The sequence below is a fragment of the Mirounga leonina genome, unplaced genomic scaffold, assembly GCF_011800145.1.
Source record: "Mirounga leonina isolate KUSES-001 unplaced genomic scaffold, KU_Mleo_1.0 Mir_126, whole genome shotgun sequence".
NCBI lineage: Eukaryota > Metazoa > Chordata > Mammalia > Carnivora > Phocidae > Mirounga > Mirounga leonina.
The window spans coordinates 9929662-9950231 of NW_023270314.1; positions in this window are offsets into that span (position 1 = coordinate 9929662).

Sequence of the window (20570 nt, forward strand, 5' to 3'; positions counted from 1 at the left end):
TATGGGTTTAGTGTTTTAACAACAACTTCATCAGCAACAGAGACAGTAGTCCCTAACATTTAATGTGCACTCCACACATGAGGCATTATGCAAAGTGCTTCACATGTATGATCTTACCAATCTTCACAACAATCCCGTGAGGGAGGTATCACGATTGTTGCCATTTTACACATGAGGAAACTGAGACACAGAGTAACTTGCCAAGGTTACTCAAGATAGGTCTGTGATCTTTGTCAAGCTGTTCTCACTTCCAAAGTAGGGATAATTATAACTTTTACTGTCTGTTATGAGGGGCAAATGAGAAATTGGGGGCAAAAAGCATTCTCTGAATTGTTTTTTCTCTCCTTCTTGGGAGTTCACAAACAATGCAGTCTGCCAAGTGTAGAGGGAAGGACCTCTCTGCTATCACAATATAAGATTATACCAGCTTGTCTCACTTTCTGTTACACATTTGATGGCCAGAAAAATGGGGCCCTGTATTTTGGATGTAGAAAAGTGCACTTCCCGTAGAGTTTAGGGAAACAGGAGAGTGCCGCCTAGTGACTCTCCCTGGAGCATGCCCTGGGACTGGCACGCAAGGACAGAGGGTGTTTTAAATGTCGGTTTTAATGTTGTTTAGGTATGGTATAGCCCATAGATCAGGAGACAACTGTTAGTGAAAAGAGAGTTTGTTACTCACAGTTCCCAAGAGTTGGGGGTACATCAGGCCATGCAGGGTCACATGGGCGAACACCAGAGTCAGGAAGAAGAAGGAGAGGGAGGAAAGCATGGGCATGAGCGTTCATTGTGGTTTCCATGTGAAGGAACAGACAGGGTAAGCAGGCTAGGAATTGGCTAGTTGGAATAATTTCAGCAGGCTCGGGGGTGCAGGCGCTGTCCAGAGTCGTCTGGTACCTGGCCCTGGGGTCATTAGAATAGGTAATATAGACCTAGAGTGTAAGAGCCTTGTAAGAGCCCAATAGAGCCCAATAATGAAGGCGGTGGGGGTGTGGGCCTTGGATCGGTTGGTTTGCATATGAAAGGCACACTTGCAGAGGAATTTTAGATAGCTCCGAGAGAGACCATCTCTCCTGGGTCAACAAGTCCACAAGAGAGCAAAGGATCACAAAATGCAGAAAATGAAAAACATATTAATACACAGGGATTCTGAAAACAAAACAACGCAGGGTTTGTGTGTTCTAATCTCAATCCCAGGGAGAGTCTTCTTTGGTCCAAGAAAATCCATAATTCAAGGGGTATACATAATCTAGTAATGAAAACAGACAAGCAGATCAGACAAGCAGACAAATATGGTGGTCAAGTGTGGTGAGTTCTATGACAGAGGTGGGCTCAGCATGATAAGGAACCATCAGAGACCGGTTTCTAGAGTGGTGGGTCACACAAGGCTTTCCGGAAGAGGTGGATGTTTGAACTGAGTATGGAAAGACTCATAGAAGTGAGCAAAATGAAAAAGAAGAAAGGGATTCCAAGCAGACACCAACACACGTGAACACCTGGAGGAAGGAAACATGGAAATTGTAGGTGGAGTTGCATACGGCTGGAGTGAAGAGAGCAGGAGGGGCTAGTCTGTGGAGCTGGCCGCAGGGTTTGCAGGTGAAGAATGAAGCAAGAGAAGCTTACTTTTGGGTCAGACTGAGAATTTAAACTTTATCATGAAAGTCCTAGGAAACCACCGAAGGACTGCATATAAGGGAGACATGGCCACAGTTGCATCTTAGACAAACTAGCATGATGGTAGGGAATGTGTGTGTCCTTAGGGTCTGTGGAAACCAAGACAGGAGGCTGCCACGGTGATCCAGGCAAAAATCGAGGAGAGAGACTGAATTAATGCAGTTTCAGTGCTAGATGAGAAAGGGAGCACATTCAAGAGACACGAAGACAATCTAAATTTGGTCAAGTTAAGGTCACAAATGAAATTCAAATTATAATAAACACATGTTTAACTACTATGAACAGACATTTGGGAAATTATTTATTTATTCCTCAAACTAAATCTGATTGTTTCCTTCTGTTTTGCAGATTTTTAGGTGATACAGAGACACTTTATCTGTATCTACAATGGGCCAAAAAAAGACAATACAGTTAAAATTCAGGCACATATATTTACGTATATAGCACGCATAAGCAACAGGATTATTTGGCAACATCTAGAAAGATAACTGGGATTTTTAGAATTCACCTGAGTATCTGGCATTGGAACAAAAAAGTGACAAGAAGGAACACTCAGCTGGGGTTCTCAGGAGAGCTGGGTTCCAACTCCATCTTTTCCAGCCATGTGCTTTTGGGAATGTCATTTACCTCTTAGGAGCATGAATTTCATCATCTGTGAAATGAAGGTGTTGGATTAGGTGACCTCCAAGGTGCTTCACATTCTAAATCCCATGGGTGGACACAGCGTCTGACTCATCAGAAACCTCGGCAACCTATCTAAGTGATTTTCATTCTGTTTATCTGGGCAATTAGGGTAATGCTCTAGCAATCATGATTAAATTTCAGTTTTGCACTCTATAATGTGACCTTAGGTATACAGCTTAGTCCTGCTGGTGATTTGTGGATAAAAGATTATCTTTAGTTCTTTAAGGTAGAACCATACTCTACATGTAGTTAGCTACTAACACAAGCTGTGAATTGGTATTATCATTAACATCAATCTATCAAAATTAGCCTTTCCTTCCCCAATATACAATTAACTATGTTTTGAGGCGTTTCTACAGCTAAGGGAAAGGGTGCCTCAAATTACTACCCACTAGTCATTCGGGACCAGACGGTATCCACCTAACACTTGTCAGGATTATAAGACCGTGGGGAAGTGGACTCTACGCTGGATGACCAGCAGCTGTAAGGTGGAAGGTGCATACTCGCTGTCAGTGAACCATGTTGCTCAAACTTCTGAGATCTTCAAATGAGATACGCTTACACCCTGGGAGAATCTGGTTTAAGGAGGATTTCCTTTTGCTACCCGAAGTGAAAAGAAGACTCAGTGAAAAAGGATCTTGAACTTCCTCCGTTGCCCTGAGCCCCAGAGTACGACAGCTGCCGAGGGAAGGGGCTGCTGTGAGTGCGGTTCTCCCACCGCAGGGAGAGTGATGTGGCTTCCCCAGGTTCAAATCAAAGACCTCAATTTCGGTGCACTTAGAGTTAATACTTTAATCCCAAAGACTCTTCTCTCTAAACTTCCCTTCATCTCGTAGTTTGAAGCCCTGGGGGACGTGTCTGAGATAAGGAAAATGCATGTTTCCAGTCTTCTGATACTATCTGGAAGCCAGGGATGGAGAAGGATCGAGAGACAAAGGAGAAGTGTACATCTGTGTCAGGGGGCCTAGTAGAGGTCTCACCATCTCTCAGTCCTGCCCGCACTGTTTCTTGGGTAGCAGATTTCCTTGCTTCGTCTTTCCACCTCTCTTGGCATTTTTTCCTAGGCTTTACTTTATGCGGCAGTTGACACTCCAATGGTCATAGAGTAGGTCTACCACCCAAACGCAGGCATGCCTTTCTGCTAAGGGTCCCTTCAGGGCAGGAAGTTTGAAGGGAAAATAAGGAAGAAGATGTCTTATTTCGGTCTTCACTAGAAGACGCCAAACTCATTCTATAGATTCATTCAACAAACACTGTGAAATAAATATTTATTACCAAAGTCTCAATATATATACAAAAAATAGATGATCCTTCCACGGAAAATTTTATTTGTTTTTTATAACCAAATAATCTTCACTGCATATGTATACAAAAAGGGAAAGGTTATTTCGTGCTGATAGATTGAAAGACCAATTGATTATGTAACAGAGTTCCTTCAAGTAAGTGCCTCCCACGAAAATTAATAACCTGAAAACTTCAAGTGCCACGTGGTGTTTTGTGTGTTGAACCAATAACCCCATTAAAATAACATTGGGTAAACCCAAACACAACACAATGAAATTTCTAACACAGCCCACATTAACCAACCAACTTTAAAATAATATCTTTGTTATGTACTAAGGTTAAAAATTCAGCAAATTCTTTATATTTTTTCCACTTGAGATCATGTGTGGTTTTCTACTTCCCTGAGAAGTACACTTTTGCGGCTTTTTTGATCAAAGGCAGGTTATTTTTGCAAATAGACATCTTTTGTAGAGTCCCTGTTCTACTTCTTCAGAGTTTCAAGAAAAAAGAAGCACAAAAATATTTACCAGTTTTTTAGTGAAACATAAAAATTCTTAGGTTCTTTTCTTTTCTGAGTGTCGACTTTGGAAAGGAAGGGAAGGCATGAATGTAAGGTTAGCCATCACAGTGTGGTGTGTGTGTGAGGGAGAAAAGGAGGAGGAAGGAGGAAATAAAGGAATTTGGCTGCAGAATTGAGTAACAGTTTGAAACACTTGGCTTCCAGTTGTGAAAGATGAGCAACACTGCGGAAAAGGCTGGGCTAACAAGGGACCACTTGAAGAAAGCTTAATCTCAGCTTCCTCAGATGATGAGGAAGGTCAGCTCGGTGCACACGTTCCCGGTGGGAGGTGGGCTCCCTTTGCCAGGACAATGGTCTTCGCATTTCAGCTTCTGAACTAAACTGAAGGTGCCTTCACACAGCCAGCTCCTCAGGCTCTCGCCTTGAAAGAGTTGGCTCTCCGCGGCCACGCCATGTCAATGTTATGTGTCATTTCCACAGAGCAAGTGGCAGAAAGAAAACCGTTTCTTACTGGTATGTTGGTGCCGTGGGTGTTCGTGTGTGTGCAGGAAAGGGATTGCTTTCCTCCCCACTGACAACCACAGTCCTTGTTAGAAGACGAAACCAAGCTCCTTCTGAAGGCAAGGAGGATAAAATGAATGCAGAAAAAATGTGTATGCCTCACAAATGAGACCCCTGAAAGTGACTGCTGCATAATTTTAATTTATTAATGTTAAGGGGTGCCTGGGTGGCTTGGTTGTTAAGCGTCTGCCTTTGGCTCAGGTCATGATCATCCCAGGGTCCTGGGATCGAGCCCCGCATCGGGCTCCCTGCTCAGCAGGAGGCCTACTTCTCCCTCTCCCACTCCCCCTGCTTGTGTTCCCTCTCTCACTGTGTCTCTCTCTGTCAAATAAATAAATAAAATCTTTTAAAAAAGTTTATTAATGTTAAAACAAAACTGGAGTTGGGAGTGGTGTTTTAGGAGATTTTAGAGATTATATCCATATGTGTCCTACATTTCTAAACATCAATTCTTACTTGATGACGTGTTCTTTATACCGAATATAATTTATAATTAATTGGCTTGCTATTGGTTTTTCATATTGTTGACTTTGTAATACAATAAATGGTTAACACGCAAGAGATTTCCAGCAGCAAATGAAATGAAAGACTGATGAAATAGGATAGATAGTTTAGGAAGAGTTTTTCTTTGTTCAAAGGGGGGAACTCTTCTCTGATTTATCCAGATTTCTAATTTACACAGACGTCTGTATCACCGGCCTAATTGTTAAACCATGCACAGTTTACAGGTAGATAAGCAGACAAAACTTTGAAATAATTTCCATTCTGAATCAAATGATAGTATGGCAACCTTTATGACATCGATTCATCTTATCAGCTTTAAAGGTGAATACAAACTCAAAATTTGCCTATTAAGAAAGTTCATGTCTCTCTGAATTGAGGAATAGTTCTAAAGAATTCAGCCGCTTTATTTGACACATGGATCTGGTCATAGAAAAAAAAGAGTTTTATTCTTGACTTGGAAGTTATTAGTCAACTGATCACTCTTTAGGATACTTGGGCAGCTACCACAATTTATCTTTGACTTGGGGACAAGAAAAATTGTTTCTGTGGTAGTAAGAAAATGGATATATGAAAAGATATCTACTAAACTTAAAATATTGGCCCTTAGCTATATAATGTTATTCTCACTTTACTGAAAATTAAAAACTGCATTTCCCAATTAGTTGAAGAAATATTTCTGGTATTAGAGCTTCGTAAATTGTGTTCCTGAAAAAAAAAATGTGCTGAAATATTTCAGCACCAGTTATAATTACTGTGAGGCATAACTATAAATTAGAAGGCTGGTTTTCTTGTATTTCTGGTAAACTGGCTCTGAAGATAATTTCAGAGAGGTCCCAAAACACGTTGAGCAATGTAAATATCCTTGAATAAGCAGACAGGCCTGCAAGTTTGGGAGGATGATAGTATCTGTGTCACAGGGTGTTTGTGGGGCCTATGAATGAGTCAAGGACTTAGCATAATGCCTAGTACTCAGGGGGAACAATACAAATGTCAGCTGTTATTACAATAAAATGATTTAGATATGTAAATTATGGTGTGTTTGTTAAAATAAGCAACTCATTGCATCCTTTAAGCTGAATACAATTTAATTGTATTTCAAGTGGGGCTGGGCCATACATAGCTGCAGAGAGCCTTGCGTGGTTCTGTTACATGCAGACGGGCCTCTTTTAGCCACTGGGATTTCAGCAGCTGGCTCCGCCAACTCTATTCACTCCCACACCGTCAATGTTTACTGAACATCCCTTAAGTGTCAGGCACTGGGGTGGACACTTGTGTTATAAAGTGGAAAATTTCCTACCCTGGAGGAGCTCAAAGTCCAGTGAGGAGGATAAACCCTGAAGGAAAGAGAGCTCATCATCACATCCTGGAGTGTTATTCCACTTGACCTTAAAAGGAAGACCGTTTCATGGACATGGTCAGTTCCTCTGCGTCCTCTCAAAGCAAATTTCTGCTTCTCCAATCCCAGACTTAAACACTGAGAGCAGGGGTAATAAACATTTGAAGGTATGAAGAAGGAGTTCAGCTTGTGAAGCATCTTTTAAACAGCTCTTCTCCTATGGCGGACACCCTGTTAACAGTCTTTTAGTATTACCACTAGATAATGTAATTCCATCACGTGAAATCAAATGGCTAACGTCGTTCTACCTACCAGTTTCAAATAAGGCATTTCCATTTGGGCTCGATCAATGTAATAAAAAAACATTCACTGGGAGAGGCAGGAGAACATGCCGGGGATTCCAAGAATGGGCCTGCCTCTTAACCTCTAGAGAACAAAATTAATTTTGAATTATGAAAAATTTTATGAAAAAAATTCCACCCTATAGCCTATGAAGTATCTCCCTTTTCCATAGAAAAGGAGTTCCCTGGGTGAAACTAAGTGTTGTAGTTGGCATCTATAATGAGTGGATAAAAATGTGGATTGAAGCTGAAAGATACGGGAATAAAAAAGTTGCAGGAGGTTAGAACTCATGGATACATTTAACAAGTGAAATTCTGCTAAGAGACATCAAAACAGGACTAGATAATCAGCTTGTTTTCTTTGGTATGTAATATATCAGTTGTGGCTCTGATGCAAGTCTGATTCATCTTTGTGCTATAAAATGAGACTCTGTAAAGGAAAACATTGCAACAGGAGTGAAGAGGTTGAATCTCATAGGAAGGAACCTGCCTTCTCATGAAGAATTCAATTTGCTAGAAATATCCACTTGTGGGGTGTTTATGAGGAAATGTACCACTTAGCATTATTCTAAATTTATATAAATAACTGAACAAAAACAAAAAATTACTCCACAGAATTGCTCAATGCAGAGCTCACTACTGTTTTTCATTTCTATCATATGGCATTATGATTTGGATTAATTGGAAACATACTTCAACTTATAGCTAAAATGACTTACATGTATGAGTTTAATAGAAAAAACATAAAAAATGGTTTACTAAGGTCAGTAGTTATTAGGTATCAGTTATAAAACTACAAATATTCTGCAATGTCTTTAATTATATGACAGCTTTTTGGGGTTAATTGCTTACATGGATACTATTTCTATGCCTTTGACAGGTGCCTTGGAAATTAAAAAAAAATCAAATAGTTCAGTTAAAAAATTTAACTATGAGAAATCATAGACCAAAACTTAGTGTTTTTGAACTTCTTCAAACACATCCAAGTGGGAATGGTTCCATTATCAAAATACATTTTATTTAACTACAAATGGGTTCTTCTTTTTAATTCCAATCTTCTAATTCATTTGTGATTGTTATCAAAGCTCCTTTACTTTGAAGATTTTATTTATTTATTCATAAGAGATAGGGGGGGCAGGTTCCCCACTGAGCGGGGAGCCCGATGCGGGACTCGATCCCAGGACCCTGGGATCATGACCTGAGCTGAAGGCAGACGCTTAACCATCTGAGCCACCCAGGCACCCTAAAGCTCCTTTACTTTGAAGAAAATGCATAAGGACAAGAAAAGATTGAAGATCTGATTGAAGATCATATTTCTTATATGTAAAACTTCATTCTTGTCACACAAACTCTGTCATGCACATGTTGATCATATTCAATAAAATATTTACTTTAAATCTATGCCACAAAATTGTTTGAATCAGAACCACTGCTTAAAAAAAAAAAAAATCACTCAGAATAATTTAGTCAATGAGTTTCAGTAATTGCCCCCATAACAAAAACACTACTAAAACAACCCTGGGAATCCTGGAGAAAAAGAAAGAACTTCTTTAAAATGAAGAAAAGTCATTGACATCATTCCATTTTCAATGAATTTTGAGAGCAATCTGTGGAGCAAACTGCATACATTTAGCAATTGATCTAAATTTTAAGACTGTTATAACAAAAGCTAAAGGCTTTTGTAACCATTTCTAAACTACAAACATTTTCCTTGATTTAAAATACTTTTCTTTGCTTGCAGGGAAGCAGAAATACATTAAACCATTTCAAAGAAGATTCTAAAAATATTCTTTAATTTTGAAACTGCATCTTAAATGCTTAAAACATATGTATGACACCAGGGCCATACTTAATTAGTTATAATTGAGGGTTTTGATCAGTTTTTATTAATACCAGTTTTGCTAACTATGTGTAAAATTAAATTTTGTTATAAAGTTACATATGGAAAAGTAAGCAAGCTACACAAAAATTAAAAAAAAAATTTATTCTCCTGGTTCCTTTGGTTCATGAATTTGCTTGTGGATGAAATGTTTATGTCTTCAAGCAACAGCAGGGAAAAACTCAGTGTTCATTTAAAAATAAAATGGCTGTTCTAGATCAATAAAGAAAAGTATATTTTCTATACTAAAACTATATTAGGATGTTCATAAGGATTTAGTTTTTCTATCTGGATGCCACACTAACTGGATGAAAGGCACATCTAAGTAGCATAGGGGAAATTATTTTTAAGACCCAATTAGCAAAAAATGTCCACATTTCATGCATTAAAATAATTTACCTAGAATAAGATTATCTGCTAGAGCTACTTTATTTCTGACAGATCATTACTGGTAGATTGAGATGTATTAAACACTACAAACAATTACTGCCTGCTTTTATGTCTCAACTTTAGTGTTTTCCTTATTTTAATGCAGAGGGAGCTTTATTAGCCTATTTATTATTTTGTGAAATCAGAGCCCAAAACAACTGGAAGAGAGAGAGAGAGAGAAAGAGAAGATTAAGATTGAGATTTTCCAGTGTTTCCACCATGTTCAGTGGTCCAATTACAGATCTACTGGGGAATGCAGTTCAGTAAGAAAAGAGAATTAATATTAATGTTTAGACTGGCTTAAGATTCAGCTTTTCTGGGGGAACAAAGATTATAAAACTGCACATAAATAGCTCCTGCCTTATATGAAGAGGTTCAGAAAACCTTCTTTACCTATCAGTCTGACTAGCCAGCTATCAGATGATGGCAAGTCCATTTGCCAAATGTGTCCAGCGGCAACTTGCCATCATCAATCTGTTTGAAGAAAATTAAATGCTTGTTCTTTTGTGGGTAGGGGAGGAAGATGAAGAGATAATATTTTGACTCAAATAAATGGTGATAACCTACTACAAACAATAAAAGATAGTAGTCTGCCTTTTTACCCACATCAGTCCTTGGCAGAGTTTGATGTTCTCCCCAAAGTTTAATTACGACCGGGCCCCAGCGGTATGGGGCTATAATTTCGTGGTCTCTTTCAAGAGCAAAGGGAAGTTATTTCTTAAAATAAGGAAACCTGTACATTTATTTGAATATGAATAAATAAAAATTTCTCTTTTAGGTTAGGAGTGCACAAGTGAAGGCAGAAATGGTCAGATAATTCTAGGTGTAACCAAAAGAGGGCACCATCTACCCTTAATGTCTGCACAGAGTTCCTGTGGTTGTAAAAACAAAACCCCAAAAACTCCAAGCCCCTCAACCCCTCAAAATCCACCCCCACCCCCCAAGAAAGGGCATCCCGTGGCTCCTGACATTTTGTACTCTATAAGGAGACCAAATTCTGAAACTGCACCTTATGAGGAACATCGGTTTGGTTATTTACTTCAGGACTGATTTCTACGTTCAGCAACTCATGGTGCCTGACGTGTTGGCCACGAGAAGCAAGTATTTAACATTCACTGTGACACTTTTCAGACACTTCGAGATTAAGATTTTATAGGGCACTGAGAAAATTTCCCCTTAGGCCAGAGTAAGGCTGTCATCAAACAGCACGAGAAAAAGATGACAATTAACTTCCTAATGCTATCTTAACTCCGAGGGGTTATCTATAATGATAGATAAGGAACAGTGGCAGTAAGGTCTCCTCACACAGGGAGGACACAGTTAAATGCATTTGAGGTATGTGGGAAATAATCTGAAACAGCATTTGATGCCAACTTTTAGCAACAGAAGCCTAACAAATGTTCATTCTTTCAAGTGGGAAAAAAAAGCATCCTGACACTACTCATAAATTTATTTTCTGTATTCTTAAACATGTCTTATGACAAGTGCATGATTAAAATTATCAGTGTTTGGGGGGATTGCACACCGCCCTTGTATCTAATCAATTTCTTCAGGGTGAGGGGGAAGAATAGTTCTAGGCTCTTAAGTGCAGTTACCAAACTGCTCTCAAAAATTCACTATACAGAAGACCACATGATTCTTGAAACAATGAGTTTAGCATTTAAACCAGAGGCTGGGGATGAGCATGTATGTCACTTTGTAGTACAGACAGCTGTTGAGGAAGAAGAAATGTGAATTCTTAGAGAATGGTCGTTTCCACCACTGGAAACAAATCACTACCACACGCAATGAGTGTAACTGGAGGAAAACCTGGTGGGGAAATAAATAATTTTATAATCTTTTCAAGTAAAGAAAAGCACCCAAAATAGTTTTATGGTAGATGAGAAGGGGACTGCCATCTAACACTAAAATCTAGCAGGATGGTGCCCTCTGAATTTCAACGCAATATTAAAGCAAATAAAAAAATTTTTGTTTGTCTTTCTCATTCTGTCTCTAGAAAAAGAATCACTATCTAGTGGAAGGCGTTGTGCAAGCCTCTTCATGTTTCTTTTCTCCAGAAAACAACTCAACAGAGGAGAGAACGAGTTCACACAAACATCCCAACTCGCTCCTGCCAAGGTACATCAGAGAAGCCGAAATTGGGATTGCGTGGGCTTGGGGTGGGCTCACGGCTGTGGCTCGAATTAAAACCTAAACGTGTCACCTTGTGACCACCTCGTGACCCCTTTTTCAGAGTGGCTCTGACCCTGGTCTCTCTCTGCCCGAAGGAACCGAGCCGCAGACACTCTGTGGGTTTGGGGGAAGTAGTCGCCTTGGTCCCCGAGAATCGGGTTCCTCCTGGGTCACCTCATCCACCCAACCACCTGTTATCCTTCGGGCCTCGGCTTTCCAGAGACAAAATTATGAAATGAGCCGCAGCCTCGTCTTCGCGGTTGGGGCTGTGGAGGCTGTGGTGGGGGAGGAGGATCCCCGAGGGGTGACAGAGAGCTTCGGGTCTCCTCCGGGTAGTCGGCGTCGCTGTTTACCAGCCCCACCGCCTTCAGCCCACTTCCCTTTTCCTCCCCGGGAGGAGGAGATGGTTAAAGATTACACCGTGGCCGCGGGCACTTCAAAGGGCGGCTCGGGCAGCCAAAGGTAAAGATAACGTTCTGGCAGCTCTAATCGGGGTTTGTGGTTGCTACATTTTAATCACTTCATTAAAAGAAAGAAAGAAATCAAGAAATCAAGAAAAGAAGAAAAGAAAAAGGTTACATCACACGTCCGTGCAAGGGGTGCAGAGTAAGTTCCTTTGGGGCTGGGCAAGTCGGAGTTCTCTTTCGGGGAAACTTTTTATAGCCCGTGTCTTCGTGGAACGCGGCCCGACGCGGAGGGGAGGTTGGGGCAGGGGTCAGTTGGGCAGCCCGCCCTTAGGCTCCAGGCTCAGGGGTGCAAATGCCCACACTGCAAGCAAATGCCTACAACCGGGAGCCCCGCGACCAGCCTAGAGCTGCACTGGGAAGCTGCGACGCACTAGCGCTTTCTGGGGCTTGCCTCTGAAGCCGTTTCTCTGCGGGCCCGAAAAGTGCGCTTGTGCCCACCCTGAGACACGTGCATTTCTCTGGGGCCCAAACACGTCTGTCCAAGATGCCCTCTGCAAACTCGCCCGGTCCCTTCCAGACCCCCGGGCTGGTCTCCCCCGATTTGCCCCCTTCCCGGAGCCGAGCGGCGCGCACTTACAGGTAGGAGGTGAAGACGCTGAGGTTGGCGGGCAGCTCCGAGAGCCCCAGGTCCGAGCAGTCCACCCTGAGCAGCATCCTGCCGTCGGGCTCGCACTGACAGTGCGCGGGGCACCCCCGCAGCAGCGCGCCGGGCCTCGGCGAACCGCCCACGGCCGCCAGCTGCAGCAGGACCGGCAAGGACAGGAGCACGCCGACCGGGGAGGTGTCCATGGTGCCCGGGCGGGGGGCCGGGAGCGAGCCGCGGTCGGAGGGCAGCGTCCGGGGTGCCGCGGGCCTCGGCCGCTTAGCGCTCGCCTGCAGCGCTGGGCGCCGCGCTCCTGCCCCACGGCGGGGGCACCGAGGATAAGCGCCGCGGGGCCGGGCCGTGCCCGTTGCCGCCACGCGGGCCTCCGGAGCGGCCCTGGCTGCGGCCGCCGCAGGGGCAGAGAGCGTTGCTGCTGCAGGCCGCCTGCTCGGTGTGGAGCAGCATCTCCGCTCGCACGCTTGTTTTTTAAAGCGCTCCGGCCCGAATTGCGCGCCCAGTGACGTCAGCGCAGCCCGGCTTCCCAGGCACCCCCCGCCCGGCCGCACTTTCCCTCCTCCGGCCCCCTCCCTCCTTTCCCGATCGCCGGCTGGGAGGCGGCTGGCGGCGAGAGGTGCCGGCTGGCTCTCGGCGCTCGGGCTGGGCCGCCGCCGGGCGGATTCCGGCGCTCGGCCCCGTGTGAGGGCCGGGCGACCCCCCACCCTCATTCCCCTGGGCGTCGTGGCGACCCAGAGCCGAGAGCCGAAAGGGACCTGCCTGAGGGACACACACGGCTGCGCAGAGACCGAAGGACGCAGCACGCTTCCTCCATGCCCCCTTCAAATAATGGGTGGAATACATGGAGTGATTAAAAAAAAAAAAAAAAAAAGACTAAAATTCAATCCAGAAAAAGTTATCAGGGTAAGGAGGCAGGCATTCCCGGGCGAACGATGGGTGGCCTTTTTGATCCATACCTCACAGCACGCCGTATAGCTCGCTTTTGCCTTCAAATCAAAGTGCCGGGTTAATGGCTAAATGAATACGGCTCGTGAGCAAGGACTGCAATTCTGCCTTCCTAACTTTTGGGGCGAGAAGTCGAAGGGGCTATTTTTTTGAAGTGTTTCAGGATCCCCTGGAAAGTCACCTTTAGTAGAACAATACCGGACGGACAGACAGATGGCTGTTTGCTTTTGTTCAGGGAGGGGCCTTTTCTTGCCAAGTGCCCCTAGGGTGCTCTAGGGCAGCCCCCCCACCCCCGTCCCCCCAGGCAAGAGGCACGGGGCTCTGGGAGAACCTTTGCCGAGTACCAGTGCAGAATGTGTCTTCTCACACACTTCAGCAAGTGCCCTAGGGTGAAACTAGGGGAGAAAGGAGAAGGACTTAGGGCTTTCTTGGAGAGACAGCCTCAGTGGGAACAAGTCAAACGTCTCCAGACCCGAGACAGAGTGGCTGAAAGAGGTGACAGCCCAAGCCTGTCACATCAACTCACAAAAATGCACAATTTTCTCTCTGGGGTACAATGCCTCCTTGTTTCATGAAGGTGGAGAACCCTTTTGGCTCTCAAGGCCTCTCTTAGTCTTCTTCCACTTAGCCTTTCCCACCGAATTTCCGAATAAACTTCAGAATTTTACAATTGGGAAGTTCTTTTTCTTTTTTGTTAGATGTATTTACCCTCCTTCGTTGAAGGAGTGATCCCCACACCTGGCTGATCACCTGCTTTTATGGGCTTTTATGATTAATATAGGTACCTGGGGCTAAATGGGCTTTTATGATTAATATAGGTACCTGGACCTAAATGAGTATTCTGAACATGTCCTTTTCTTGGGTGAATCCCATCATTTGCAAGTTTGTGATTCTCTGGATTAGATGGAGGGGTAGAGTGGCTAAGAATTAGAAACTCCATCCTCCTCGTTTTGCAAATAAAGGAACTATGTGGCCCAGAGATACTGGAAAATTTGACAGAGGCTGCTGAAAACTCTGAGTTAAGCCTGGTTTCTGGACATTAGTGCAGTGCCCGGTTCTGGACTGTTTCTTCACTTATCCCTAGGCACACCACATCCCCTACCATCACTTTGCTCATTCCCACATTATTGTTTCTCCCAGCCATTCCTTCCACATGTATAGAATGCCTACTAATTGCCTATTTTCATTCCCACTTTTTTTCTTTCCCGCAGATTACTTATTTTGTAAGTGCAACTCAAGATTTATTCTTTTTATGAAACCTCCCATGACCGCAGTCTGCATTAATCATCAAGCAACCACTATTTGTAGAACAACGATGATCATGATGCAGCAGCAACCTGAGGGGAAGTTAGCTCTCGGCATGGAGCTTGCAGTCTGAAGGGGAATCCCACGGAAGACGAGTCTCACTGAACAGTATGTTGTAAATACCACAAAATTTAGTTCTGAGGTTTTCTTGAAAGCATATTTGTTTTGTTTTGCCAACTTTATTGTGACAACTTTGGAGGCAGGGACTAGGCCATTTGTCTTATCTTTACCTCTAGGACTGAAGCTCACAGTAGTGACCCCAAACCTAACAAATATTTACTGACTGACTGATTTATCAACATAGGCATCCAAATATGGTTGTGTCCACCTCCTGCCTAAAAACTTTTGGCAATACTTTCTTGACTTCAGGGTTGTTGAAAGAGCATAACACTTTAGTTGTAGAATGAATCAGGCAGAACCAGAGTTGAATGTAGGTTCTGCCAGTTTCAGGCAATTTGATCAGAGGCGCAGAATGAGCCCACCTGTCTTAGCTACCTTCTCTGTAAAAGGCGGGTAATTATGCACCTACGTTGTTCTAAATGTGAAAATGTCTGGAACTCGGCCTAGAGCAGAATAGATTTTCAAACCTGTGTTAGTGCCTTTCCTCCTCTTTTCAGGATTTAAAGCTTGTTAATAAATTCATGTAGAGTAGAGGGATTTCTGATTCAGTTAAATGGGGGTAGACAGCTGTGTTGAATGAGGCCAGGTATATTGAGCATCTGTTTATCTATCTATCTATCTATCTATCTATCTATCTATCTATCTATCTATCTACCTGTCTATCTGCATGCCAGTGTTTCCCCTCTCTCCTTTTGGTTGGAACACTCCACCCTTCTTGGGAACCTTTAACTGATTCTGGAGGGGCTATTGTGTGGTTCTACCTCCCTGCCCCTGGGCAGGTATATGACCCAAGCAATGAAATCTGAATCTGTTTGAGGGATTGTCATAGACCCTGGGGTGAGAAGATCTTCTCTGGCTTCTTGAGTTTAAGGACAAGGAAAATTAGAGTCAGGGGCGCTGTTATTCTGCTGTAGAGAAAACTCACTGGACATTATTAGCATTAGTAAAGAGAGAAGCAAAATCCTAGGGTTATCTTTTAAACACCTGGATCTAAGACTATTTCTACCCATCGCCTCCAAATTGGTGAACCAATCAATTTTGTCTTGTTTTGTTTGAGGTAGTGAGTGAGGATTTAGTTGTGATCACTTATAGGCAAGAATGCTCAGTAAAAACCTGAAAGTGCAGGAAGTGTGGACATTTAAGAGTGACCAGATGAACCCCCAAGGTCTTGTAGACCTTAAAAGATAGAAATCATATAGGTTGAAAATAGGAATGATTTGGCTAATGGTAATTGTATTGCCTGAATGCATGTATCTTAGTCATTTTATCTGAACTAATAAAGATGAGAATATGGCAAATCAAATTCCTTGCACACTAAATAAAAAATTTCTAGTAAGGACATTGAGGAGTAGTCTGTCTGTTTTGTGGCAAATACCATTTAATTTATAAGATCAGTTTCTCAAATTGCATTATAATAACCATCAGCATCAACTCAGCTCTTTATATATTCATATCCTCACTGGGTCCTCTTAACAAGTTTAAGAGATAGGTATTATTCTTACCCCAATTTTAAGAATAGGAAATGCAAGTGGTTTTCCTAATGGAGACCAGCAAGCCAGTGATAGAACTAAAATTCTAACTTGAGTCTTAAGACTTTAAGTTCTTTTCCAAATCCCTTGAGAATTCTAAGCACTACCACTCCCACCCTCAAACACACACACACACACACACACACACGCATGCACGCACACACACACACAGACTTAAACTGGATAAGATCTTGGGTTTACTGTCAGTCATTTCATTGAGAAAGAAATTCACATTTTTAAAAAATTTTTATTTTTTAAAGATTTTATTTTTAAGTAATCTCTACATTCAGTGTGGGGCTTGAACTTACAACCCCAAGATCAAGAGTTGCATACTCTACCAACTGAGCTAGGCAGGGACCCCATCACATATTTTTTTTAAAAGAAAAGTATAGTCTTTTGGACTGCAATGGAACCAGCTGGAGCAGAGAATGGTGGCTTTGTATGTGAAGAGTAGGGGCAAGTATATATTCAAGCTTTTTCCTCTTAAATATATACATTTCTGTTTTCTCTTGATAGCTCACAGGAATACATTCTGGTGAGATGTCAGAGCAAAACAACAATACCTTTACTTGTGATAGTAAGGCTAGTAGGCTATTCATTTAGTATTTTGTCTAGGTGAAATGTTCTTATTTATGATTTTGGAAGGTATCTCAGTGTTAACGAGCCGGTATGTAATGGAAGATCTCATGCCAGAATTTAAATCACTTATTACTTCTCAGACTCTTTGATTGCAAGGTCCTAAAATCGATTCTGGTAAAGCGCAATCTGGTACGTGTCTACTTTCTGGGCTTGCTAAATGGATGATTTCCTAATTCTTTAATCTTTGATAAAAGTCCACCACTAAAAACATTCATGTACACCACAAGAATTACTAATAAGCTTGGTTGAAGCATGCCAGGATAATTTTAGTTAACAGGTAAGTCAATATTTCTTTTACAAGTATAGTGAAATAGTGTTTACACAACTGGTGGGCTATTATGGGCTTATTTAACTTGTTTGAAAGAGTATAGAGCCCATTATTTGCCCTGCTCATTTTACATTCATGATATAATCAGGCTTATGCTGAATTTCTTAACTTCCTTTCACCAACAAAATCTAATTAATTGAGAAGGGAGGAGGATTTAAGAATAAAGATCTATTTTCTCTCAGAATTATTTATTTTGCAAGAAAGCATTAGTTCAGCTAGTTCATTACTTTGAAACAGCCTGTTATATAAAATCAAGTGGATCTGTCTTTGATATTATCCAACGTAAAGAAACCTTTAAATATATCCACATGTTCACAACATGCTAAAAGAAAGGACAGTGCTATATTATTGATTCTTTAGCTCATTTTGATCCTCTTGTCTTATTTCATGTATGATAATGAACATGGTTCTACTGGTATGTGGCGGGCTTCCTGAGAACATATGTCCAATCAAACTCACATGTGAACCAGGGAGAGGTTTTCTTTTCAAACGAAGAGTAAAATAAATGAGAAAAAGATAACAAAACACTTCAAATTAAATGATCTTACTGCTTATTCACACACTTTATTTAATTCTGCCAAATATTACCTTAACATCTGGACAAACTCTTCCATATGCCCAATATGATGGATCCTTTCCTGTCTTTTTAGAAGTATACTTTTTGGATTTTTAACCATCTACCATGTCCACATGCTCATATTTAAATGGCAGGGCTCAGACAGAGCATAGGCCTTACTCCAAAATGATGAGGTGCTAACAGGTTCCTCTTCCCAGAACTGCTTCCCCCAAGGCCTGTTGCTAGAGTATATACAGACCTACAACTCCTCATCTGCAATTCTGAAATCCCAAGAGCTCTGCAAAGGAAAGGTTTTCTGAAACAAATTTGGTGGCACAATCTGAACCGAATGGATGCGAGTCTCTCTTTCTTACATTTCCTGTTACTGTTCACTCAGTTTGCTGCAGAAATATTGATGTCCTTGATTGCAGGGTGCTAGCCCGGCTTCCACTGGGAGTTTTATGTAATATATGGGGTTTAGTTTTTAAATTTAAATTTTAAATAATAAAATTTCCAAAATTCTGCATTTGGCGACCTCTGTGACCCTGACGTTTTTGGCAAAGGGATTATGGACCTATATGTATTTATATTTGGAATATTTATTTCATAAACAATTTTCAGAGGAAAAAGGAAGACAAAAAAGGCATATGAGAACCCATACCATCAAGAACAAGACTCAGAGGAGAAAGGAAGTCGCTCAGGGGAGTGAGTGGCCCTCACTGACCACGTTGCCCTTTGCAGAGTACCGGGCAGAACCTCCTGTCTCTGCTCTGGGCGAGTATTTGGGAAAAGGCTAGTAGAAAACATTCTATATATTAGGAGTTAGCTCTCTCAAACACTGGAGAATAAATAACAGTTGGTAAGCATATTTCAGAAAAGCAAAACCAGAGATGTTAGAAATAGTAAAAGGAGAAGAAATTGTAGAGCTCACCTAGAAGAGCAAAGTTATGGATTTGCAGGATTTGTAGAGTAAAATAAATACAGAGAACGCTGTTTCCCCAAAATGCTTTATTTTGATAAGTCTGGTGTATTTTAATTGAGTATGCATAGTAGCATTTCACTGCAATTACAATCTCATAAAGCAGGGCAAAATATATTGCACAAACATTGTGGTTCAACTAAATGAGTCATAATAAAACATTGTCCAGATTGCTGCAATTAAAATTTACAGAAACCTTTTGTTGAGTGTTGTTAGGTTTGTGGATTAATAAAATGAGCCTGTTTGTTTTAATTTTTCTTTAATGAGGACTAACATTTTGATTTTGAGTTTCATAGATTTTTCTTCTTTTGCATAGATTTTAGATTGGTACTTGGCAGAAAGAAGTCTCACTGCACTTTCAAGAAGTATCTATTTTCTAAGAGACAATCCCCTTCATTTCCTTATTAACCTTCACTTTCCTTTGTTTACAGTCTCTCTGTTTTTCCCACTCCCATTTTCTCCCTAACTTCCGGCCAGGATTGCTGGGAGTGGGTGGAATAGCATGAGGGTCATTGGTTGGGTCACCTACGAGAAGGGCAGCGGCGCAGTGTGGGTTTTGGATTCTCAGAGACGAGGGTTCAAATCTCTGTTCTGTCATTTACAACCTGTGGGACTTGGAGCAAGTTCATCTCTGAGGCCCAGTTTCTTCATCTGCAAGATGAGGACAAATAAATAGTATCTACCAAATTTGTACAACTGTTAGCAGAACGAGGGCTAATGCATTACAGACAGAGCTTTGCATGCAGTAAGCACTTAATATATTATAACAATAAGGGACTTTCCATGATTGGAAAGTAAGAGTTTCTGAACTCTTAAGAGTTTTCTCCTCACGAAAGTCTGTTCAACTCTGTAGAGATGGTAGGATAGAAAGTGGCAAATAGGTCTTTCACTTTTTTTTTCTTTTGCTAATGACATGAGGACTTTGAACATTTACTGTGGTTTCACATGAGAGTAGAACATATCATGAAATTTTGAGTTCACCTTGGTTAGGAATATTTGCTAGCGAAACAGTCTAAGTTACATTTAGTGTACCTGTTTTCAGTTTTAGTAAAGCCTTGGTTCCTAGTTTTAATTAGAATGTATTGAATCAAAAGCAACTCTTGCATGTGGGATAGATGCCCAGCACTGGGAATGGGGGATAAATACATATGGCACCTGCTTTCAGGTAATTTACCATTAAGTTGAGAAGACAGACATGGAAAACAGATCATTAAAATGCAAGATGTAATATCCAGGGACGAAGACAATGCAGTTAGGGTAAAAAGGAGGGGCACCTAAGTTTGCCTTGGAGAAAGGCTTCACAGACAAGGGCACCAGGAATTTGTTAAGTGAAGAGGAGCAGAAGGATATCCTTGGGAGTTGGATGGGGATAAAATGTAATCTTTAGATGATGGTTAGGGTGGTCTAGCTTAGGGCGAACGCATGTGAGGCTTGGGAGACTGGCATAAGGTAAAGCTGGAGAGATCCACCAAGGCAGGGGGATTGTGAGGGGGGGTTGCTAAATGCCATCTTAGTAAGCTCGGGCTTGATCCTGGTGCAACCAGGGGCCCAGGCAGCTTACTGCAGGGGAATGACATCATCATATTTCATCTTCGGGAAAAGAGAATGTTAGTGTCTACACAGGGCACTGTTGGAGAAGTCAGAGATGAGTGGTAGGAGCAGGCGTTGGGAGTTACCACTGATTGGAGTATGCAGATCTGATCAGGAGGCAACAGTCAGTATA